We start from the raw sequence: 8,945 nt of genomic DNA on the forward strand, positions 1-8,945 counted from the left end.
AAATTAATAATCATCAGAGAATTGTTGTAGTCTGTTGTATGAAATGTTTATTTAAATATGACTAAAACTGGTGAACGGGTAGTGCTTTTTTAAGTCAAAACACAAAGGAACATTTGAACCAGTGTCCCCTTTTTCTAAACGTTCTATTTTTCTAAATATTGCATTTTCACCAAGTTTTGTTCATTTCTCCACGTGCCCCAGTGCTAAAAATAGCGCCACGCGACGTTTCATAACAACGGGAAGTTACTCTAAAACTAAAACGGCGCTTGAGACGTTGCAAATTTTATCAGAAAAATAATGAAGTTAAAGCTTAAAATACAGAGCATGGAAAATTGATTAAATACAGAGGAACTTTAAATTTTTTCAGAGTATTTCTTTCTGGCACAAAAACTTGTATAGCATGCATGACGATTATCATGCTCGTAATCGTCATCTTTTATAAACCCGTTATCTAATCATGAAGCGAATATGTTGAAGTTCTCCAAAATTATTTACATGTGTACAGGATAATAAATTCTCAAAATATTGATCATCTGATCAGCTGGTTGACTTTCCATTGATTGTCACGCTTCACAGCATCTAGTCGCCGATTAACGACATGTACACAGTCCGCTTTCCTTCGAGGCATGCAAGGTGCGTGGCATTCGTAGTATAAACACAATTAACTACTCAAATCATGAAAAAAGTAGTTGTCAGGACTGAAATGCAATAAAATTTAATCATGGCGGCTGCCGATTTTAACCATTGCGCAGCTTTTTTAACCATGGCGAACATAAATTTAACCAAGGCGGGCCGCCATGGTAAAACCCCTTGTGGAGAACCCTGCTTACTAGGTTAAATATTCACAAGTCGGCCAATCGTTGTCCGATCATCGAGCTCTGAGCTACAGTTTGATTTTAAGCGTCGAGCAAATTTTAAGCGGATAACACCCTTATTTTTCAACAACAGACAACCGCTTAATAAACTGACCACCGATAGTCGGACGATGATCGAAGGTTGGTCGACGGATATTTTCAATTGAAGGAATCGGCCACCGACGCATAAAAATCATAACTTGGACCGATAGACGCAAAATTGGTCGACCGACAAAAAAAGAGGTCAAAATCAGGCAAGACAAGGGCTGATAAACTGACGACTGTCATCCGAAGAATTCCATTTTGCCTCAAAACCCGTCGGCCTATTATCTCTAATAATTTCTCAAGGTAGATCATGTTAATCATTCAGGGTAGCAGGTACCCGTTATTAATGAAAAATGAAGAAAATCAGCAGGTTTTTGTAAGAAAAAGCTGGGTTATGGAAAGAGTGAAAACTAATGTAGATAAAATAATCAATGGAAAGAAAGAGAATTATATCTAGTTCAAATGTACATAAGATTAAAACAAATTCTATCAGCAGTGGGTTGCTGGCATCAGAGAATCAAATACATCCCCACTGAATGAAGGGGGGTGACCTACATTTTAGCCAATTTTCATGAACATTTCATGTAATTGATGTTAAATATGTATATTCTCATAAAAGGCAAATATATTTATTTGCATATCATTTCTTATTATTGACATAATTAATAAATTGATTAAATGCCAAGGGCAGATAAATCATATTGTCTGACTGAATACAGTGCTCAATTGTATGCAAAATGTTTAAATAACTGCAGTTCTGAGGAAATTTATTTTCTGATAATCTATAAAAAGTTCTAAATAACTTAAATATTAAGAGATTAACTAGATTTTCTAAGAAAATCATACCTTGGAACTCTTAATGAAAGCAAAGGGATCATCCCGAGAGTGTCCATGTGTTGTTCATTGTAAGAGGGTAGGGTTCATTAATCTCTTCCTTCTTGATAATGCATTGCTGAAATACATTTTATTTTATTAAAACATACTGATAAATGCATCTAGTAGCTTATATAATAATTTTTTATTATTTACACCATCTTTTGAATTTTTTTAAGCATTTGTGATGTAATTCCTTTAAAATAATCATGTTAAAATAGAATTTACTCAGATAATCATTTAAAAAAATATCAAAGAAATTGAAAAAAATAACTGCAGATAAACATGACTCTTGTTATTCAAATAAACCAAATTTAAAACAAAATTCCTTCATTTTTCAGCATGATTAGAGCACAAAATTACCCCCCCCCCTTTTTCAGCAGAATATCAAGATGGATATGGCAAGGAGGAGGGATATTCAGACACCTTTTTCATATTTTTTTCAGTTATAATTTTGCATATTTATTGCATTTTCAATGTATTATCTGTAAAAATATATTGTACTGTAATTTCAATTAAATTTCCTACAAGTAATCTCTAAGTTTCACCAAAAGTATAACTTTTATTTCAAGCCAGCACTGATTACATGACTAAAACTGGCTTTTCTGCTGGATTATGCCCCTTATGTAAAAACAAAGTAACCTAATTAGTTAGCAGTCAAATTTTGTTATAAATTATTCAATCAACTCTGATTAACACAAATTTGAAAGAGGATTACTCAATCTGTTCCAATGTCTACACTCAAAAAAACACATGGATTTAAATGCATTTCTCAAACTGCGAGGGGGATATTCATATGTTTTGTGTATTGATGATGCCCATAAATATTGATATTGTATTATTTACAATATTCACAGTAAATTTCGGTATAAATATTTATTTAAAATTATTTACATGAACATTTATTGAAAATATGAGAGCTAGGGCAAAAATTTTGGTATTTTTTCACTATGTGCAGTCCCCATTGTGAGCCTCAATTTACCCAAACCCTCTAATTTTTAAACAAATAGTCAAAACAAACTAAAATATAATCCCAATGCCAAAAAAATAGGAACTGATTGATTTTTTGGCTGTAATCATTTTTTATCCATGAAATCATACCTATTCTATAGGACAAACACCACCAAATGTTTTCCCATAGACTTCCATACAAACTTTAGCCCCTCTCACTGATACATGTATTGAATTTCGGGCAAATGAACTTTTTGTCGTGAAAGTTCGAGATATTGGAAAGCAAAAAATGCCAGAAAAAATATACCGTGCCGTTGCACTTTTACTTTCAATTTCCATTTGTTTACAACTAGGTGCGTTTGACACCAAATGAAAATCTCTAACCAAAGTGCATTCCTCCCTTCAAATTTTTACCTGTAACTCCTATATACCTCAAAGAAACCCAAGTCTTGATATGAGATTTTTATCAACTTTATTTCACTTGTCAAATACATAACAAGTCTTTTCTCTTATTGACCAATCACGCGCCAGCTAGCATTTTCTCCTCCGCACAACTTTGGGTGTCCAAAATGTCTGCGCCCATGTATTTGTTTATGTAGGGGTTTTTCCTATAGAGTAAAAGAAACATTTATAAAAAGTGGTCAATTTAGTAAATTTAGAACACATATCCATTGCTTATCTCACCTCTTGAATATTGGGACTGACAGTCTTTGCTGAAGTACACCATTGGCTGTTACATTTCACACCCCAGTCAATCAGACCAACATCTGTGAAACAGAAAAGATGTCTATAAATTGAAGCATTTTTCTATTTTTCTTTCAAACTTTTCAAATAAAATGATTAATCTAGCATATGTTTTGCTTGTTTTTCTTATTATCTCTAATAATTTCTCAAGGTAGATCATGTTAATCATTCAGGGTAGCAGGTACCCGTTATTAATGAAAAATGAAGAAAATCAGCAGGTTTTTGTAAGAAAAAGCTGGGTTATGGAAAGAGTGAAAACTAATGTAGATAAAATAATCAATGGAAAGAAAGAGAATTATATCTAGTTCAAATGTACATAAGATTAAAACAAATTCTATCAGCAGTGGGTTGATGGCATCAGAGAATCAAATACATCCCCACTGAAAATTTTGTAATTTTGAAGGGGGGTGACCTACATTTTAGCCAATTTTCATGAACATTTCATGTAATTGATGTTAAATATGTATATTCTCATAAAAGGCAAATATATTTATTTGCATATCATTTCTTATTATTGACATAATTAATAAATTGATTAAATGCCAAGGGCAGATAAATCATATTGTCTGACTGAATACAGTGCTCAATTGTATGCAAAATGTTTAAATAACTGCAGTTCTGAGGAAATTTATTTTCTGATAATCTATAAAAAGTTCTAAATAACTTAAATATTAAGAGATTAACTAGATTTTCTAAGAAAATCATACCTTGGAACTCTTAATGAAAGCAAAGGGATCATCCCGAGAGTGTCCATGTGTTGTTCATTGTAAGAGGGTAGGGTTCATTAATCTCTTCCTTCTTGATAATGCATTGCTGAAATACATTTTATTTTATTAAAACATACTGATAAATGCATCTAGTAGCTTATATAATAATTTTTTATTATTTACACCATCTTTTGAATTTTTTTAAGCATTTGTGATGTAATACCTTTAAAATAATCATGTTGAAATAGAATTTACTCAGATAATTATTTCAAAAAATATCAAAGAAATTGAAAAAAAATAACTGCAGATAAACATGACTCTTGTTATTCAAATAAACCAAATTTAAAACAAAATTCCTTCATTTTTCAGCATGATTAGAGCACAAAATTACCCCCCCCCCCTTTTTCAGCAGAATATCAAGATGGATATGGCAAGGAGGAGGGATATTCAGACACCTTTTTCATATTTTTTTCAGTTATAATTTTGCATATTTATTGCATTTTCAATGTATTATCTGTAAAAATATATTGTACTGTAATTTCAATTAAATTTCCTACAAGTAATCTCTAAGTTTCACCAAAAGTATAACTTTTATTTCAAGCCAGCACTGATTACATGACTAAAACTGGCTTTTCTGCTGGATTATGCCCCTTATGTAAAAACAAAGTAACCTAATTAGTTAACAGCAGTCAAATTTTGTTATAAATTATTCAATCAACTCTGATTAACACAAATTTGAAAGAGGATTACTCAATCTGTTCCAATGTCTACACTCAAAAAACACATGGATTTAAATGAATTTCTCAAACTGCGAGGGGGATATTCATATGTTTTGTGTATTGATGATGCCCATAAATATTGATATTGTATTATTTACAATATTCACAGTAAATTTCGGTATAAATATTTATTTAAAATTATTTACATGAACATTTATTGAAAATATGAGAGCTAGGGCAAAAATTTTGGTATTTTTTCACTATGTGCAGTCCCCATTGTGAGCCTCAATTTACCCAAACCCTCTAATTTTTAAACAAATACTCAAAACTAACTAAAATATAATCCCAATGCCAAAATTATAGGAACTGACTGATTTTTTGGCTGTAATCAATTTTTATCCATGAAATCATACCTATTCTATAGGACAAACACCACCAAATGTTTTCCCATAGACTTCCATACAAACTTTAGCCCCTCTCACTGATACATGTATTGAATTTCGGGCAAATGACCTTTTTGTCGTGAAAGTTCGAGATATTGGAAAACAAAAAATGCCAGAAAAAATATACCGTGCCGTTGCACTTTTACTTTCAATTTCCATTTGTTTACAACTAGGTGCGTTTGACACCAAATGAAAATCTCTAACCAAAGTGCATTCCTCCCTTCAAATTTTTACCTGTAACTCCTATATACCTCAAAGAAACCCAAGTCTTGATATGAGATTTTTATCAACTTTATTTCACTTGTCAAATACATAACAAGTCTTTTCTCTTATTGACCAATCACGCGCCAGCTAGCATTTTCTCCTCCGCACAACTTTGGGTGTCCAAAATGTCTGCGCCCATGTATTTGTTTATGTAGGGGTTTTTCCTATAGAGTAAAAGAAACATTTATAAAAAGTGGTCAATTTAGTAAATTTAGAACACATATCCATTGCTTATCTCACCTCTTGAATATTGGGACTGACAGTCTTAGCTTAAGTACACCATTGGCTGTTACATTTCACACCCCAGTCAATCAGACCAACATCTGTGAAACAGAAAAGATGTCTATAAATTGAAGCATTTTTCTATTTTTCTTTCAAACTTTTAAAATAAAATGATTAATCTAGCATATGTTTTGCTTGTTTTTCTTATTATCTCTAATAATTTCTCAAGGTAGATCATGTTAATCATTCAGGGTAGCAGGTACCCGTTATTAATGAAAAATGAAGAAAATCAGCAGGTTTTTGTAAGAAAAAGCTGGGTTATGGAAAGAGTGAAAACTAATGTAGATAAAATAATCAATGGAAAGAAAGAGAATTATATCTAGTTCAAATGTACATAAGATTAAAACAAATTCTATCAGCAGTGGGTTGCTGGCATCAGAGAATCAAATACATCCCCACTGAAAATTTTGTAATTTTGAAGGGGGTGACCTACATTTTAGCCAATTTTCATGAACATTTCATGTAATTGATGTTAAATATGTATATTCTCATAAAAGGCAAATATATTTATTTGCATATCATTTCTTATTATTGACATAATTAATAAATTGATTAAATGCCAAGGGCAGATAAATCATATTGTCTGACTGAATACAGTGCTCAATTGTACGCAAAGTGTTTAAATAACTGCAGTTCTGAGGAAATTTATTTTCTGATAATCTATAAAAAGTTCTAAATAACTTAAATATTAAGAGATTAACTAGATTTTCTAAGAAAACCATACCTTGGAACTCTTAATGAAAGCAAAGGGATCATCCCGAGAGTGTCCATGTGTTGTTCATTGTAAGAGGGTAGGGTTCATTAATCTCTTCCTTCTTGATAATGCATTGCTGAAATACATTTTATTTTATTAAAACATACTGATAAATGCATCTAGTAGCTTATATAATAATTTCTTTTATTATTTACACCATCTTTTGAATTTTTTTAAGCATTTGTGATGTAATACCTTTAAAATAATCATGTTGAAATAGAATTTACTCAGATAATTATTTTAAAAAATATCAAAGAAATTGAAAAAAAAATAACTGCAGATAAACATGACTCTTGTTATTCAAATAAACCAAATTTAAACAAAATTCCTTCATTTTTCAGCATGATTAGAGCACAAAATTACCCCCCCCCCCTTTTCAGCAGAATAACAAGATGGATATGGCAAGGAGGAGGGATATTCAGACACCTTTTTCATAATTTTTTCAGTTATAATTTTGCATATTTATTGCATTTTCAATGTATTTTCTGAAAAAATATATTGTACTGTAATTTCAATTAAATTTCCTACAAGTAATCTCCAAGTTTCACCAAAAGTATAACTTTTATTTCAAGCCAGCACTGATTACATGACTAAAACTGGCTTTTCTGCTGGATTATGCCCCTTATGTAAAAACAAAGTAACCTAATTAGTTAACAGCAGTCAAATTTTGTTATAAATTATTCAATCAACTCTGATTAACACAAATTTGAAAGAGGATTACTCAATCTGTTCCAATGTCTACACTCAAAAAAACACATGGATTTAAATGCATTTCTCAAACTGCGAGGGGGATATTCATATGTTTTGTGTATTGATGATGCCCATAAATATTGATATTGTATTATTTACAATATTCACAGTAAATTTCGGTATAAATATTTATTTAAAATTATTTACATGAACATTTATTGAAAATATGAGAGCTAGGGCAAAAATTTTGGTATTTTTTCACTATGTGCAGTCCCCATTGTGAGCCTCAATTTACCCAAACCCTCTAATTTTTAAACAAATAGTCAAAACTAACTAAAATATAATCCCAATGCCAAAATTATAGGAACTGACTGATTTTTTGGCTGTAATCAATTTTTATCCATGAAATCATACCTATTCTATAGGACAAACACCACCAAATGTTTTCCCATAGACTTCCATACAAACTTTAGCCCCTCTCACTGATACATGTATTGAATTTCGGGCAAATGACCTTTTTGTCGTGAAAGTTCGAGATATTGGAAAACAAAAAATGCCAGAAAAAATATACCGTGCCGTTGCACTTTTACTTTCAATTTCCATTTGTTTACAACTAGGTGCGTTTGACACCAAATGAAAATCTCTAACCAAAGTGCATCCCCTCCCTTCAAATTTTTACCTGTAACTCCTATATACCTCAAAGAAACCCAAGTCTTGATATGAGATTTTTATCAACTTTATTTCACTTGTCAAATACATAACAAGTCTTTTCTCTTATTGACCAATCACGCGCCAGCTAGCATTTTCTCCTCCGCACAACTTTGGGTGTCCAAAATGTCTGCGCCCATGTATTTGTTTATGTAGGGGTTTTTCCTATTTAGATGACTGAAGTCAAGACTTCGAAGAACTGGCGTTCCGGCCTAGGTGTTTCTGAATGTAACAGATATATGCTTAAAAATGAGATCCATAGTGATGTCACATTTTTAGTGGGAAAAGAAGAAAAGCTTGTTCGCGCTCATAAATATGTTCTAGCGAGCAGAAGTCCCGTGCTTGACGCCATGTTTTATGGAGACCTGGCGGAAGCTAAGAAAATAAAAATTCCTGACATTGAACCCCCCTCATTTGATGTTCTCCTGAGGTAAAAATTGATTCATAAAATTTGTTTCTATTTATATTTCAAAAATGTAATCATATCCAATTGAAATGAAATGTTTTAAAGAAGAAAAATAAGTTGTTACAATTACAGTTAGTTTTAAATCAGATCTATTATACTTTAAGGGGAAAATTGATTGTAAAAGCAAGATAATGTATGTAGAGAAATCTTTTGTAATGATTTCTTTTTTTAGAATTAGATTTATCTGTAAAAGTTTAGAATTTTTTCAAGTCAAAAAAGTACAAAATCAAAAACTGCATTTTACACACAATTTTGAGAGAGAGAGAGTGTGTGTGTGAATAACATACAAAGTAATGCACGTCTTAAAAATCATTTTTTCTTGAATGTTTTTACGGATATTATTCTTTACAACATAACTGATGAAAAGATGAACTATAAAGCAACTCTTTGATTTTTAGTTCAGATTTTCTTTTTTTCAGATTTTTGTACTGTGGTGATATTGCTC

At 31.3% G+C, this 8,945-nt stretch overlaps 1 long non-coding RNA gene across 7 annotated transcripts; it reads right to left on the reverse strand.

The window, feature by feature from the left end:
* Nucleotides 1-1,721: 1,721 nt before the first annotated feature.
* On the reverse strand, nt 1,722-8,198 carry LOC134260538 (uncharacterized). 7 transcript variants are annotated; one of them, XR_009990568.1, is made up of 7 exons: nt 7,741-7,982; nt 6,607-6,712; nt 5,841-5,923; nt 5,571-5,764; nt 4,175-4,280; nt 3,138-3,490; nt 1,722-1,851 (listed from the first exon to the last, which is right to left on the reverse strand). It is a non-coding gene; the product is annotated as an uncharacterized LOC134260538 (long non-coding RNA). The 7 variants fall into 7 exon arrangements; XR_009990566.1 differs by having other exon boundaries at nt 1,723-1,851; nt 3,138-3,331; nt 3,408-3,490; nt 5,571-5,923; XR_009990564.1 differs by lacking the exon at nt 7,741-7,982 and adding an exon at nt 8,006-8,198 and having other exon boundaries at nt 1,723-1,851; nt 5,571-5,923.
* Between the last annotated feature and the right edge of the window lie 747 nt (nt 8,199-8,945).

Source organism: Saccostrea cucullata, unplaced genomic scaffold (genome assembly GCF_032062105.1).
Source record: "Saccostrea cucullata isolate Sc308-1 unplaced genomic scaffold, CSIRO_AGI_Scuc_v1 ctg16677, whole genome shotgun sequence".
In the NCBI taxonomy this organism is placed as follows: Eukaryota; Metazoa; Mollusca; class Bivalvia; order Ostreida; family Ostreidae; genus Saccostrea; species Saccostrea cuccullata.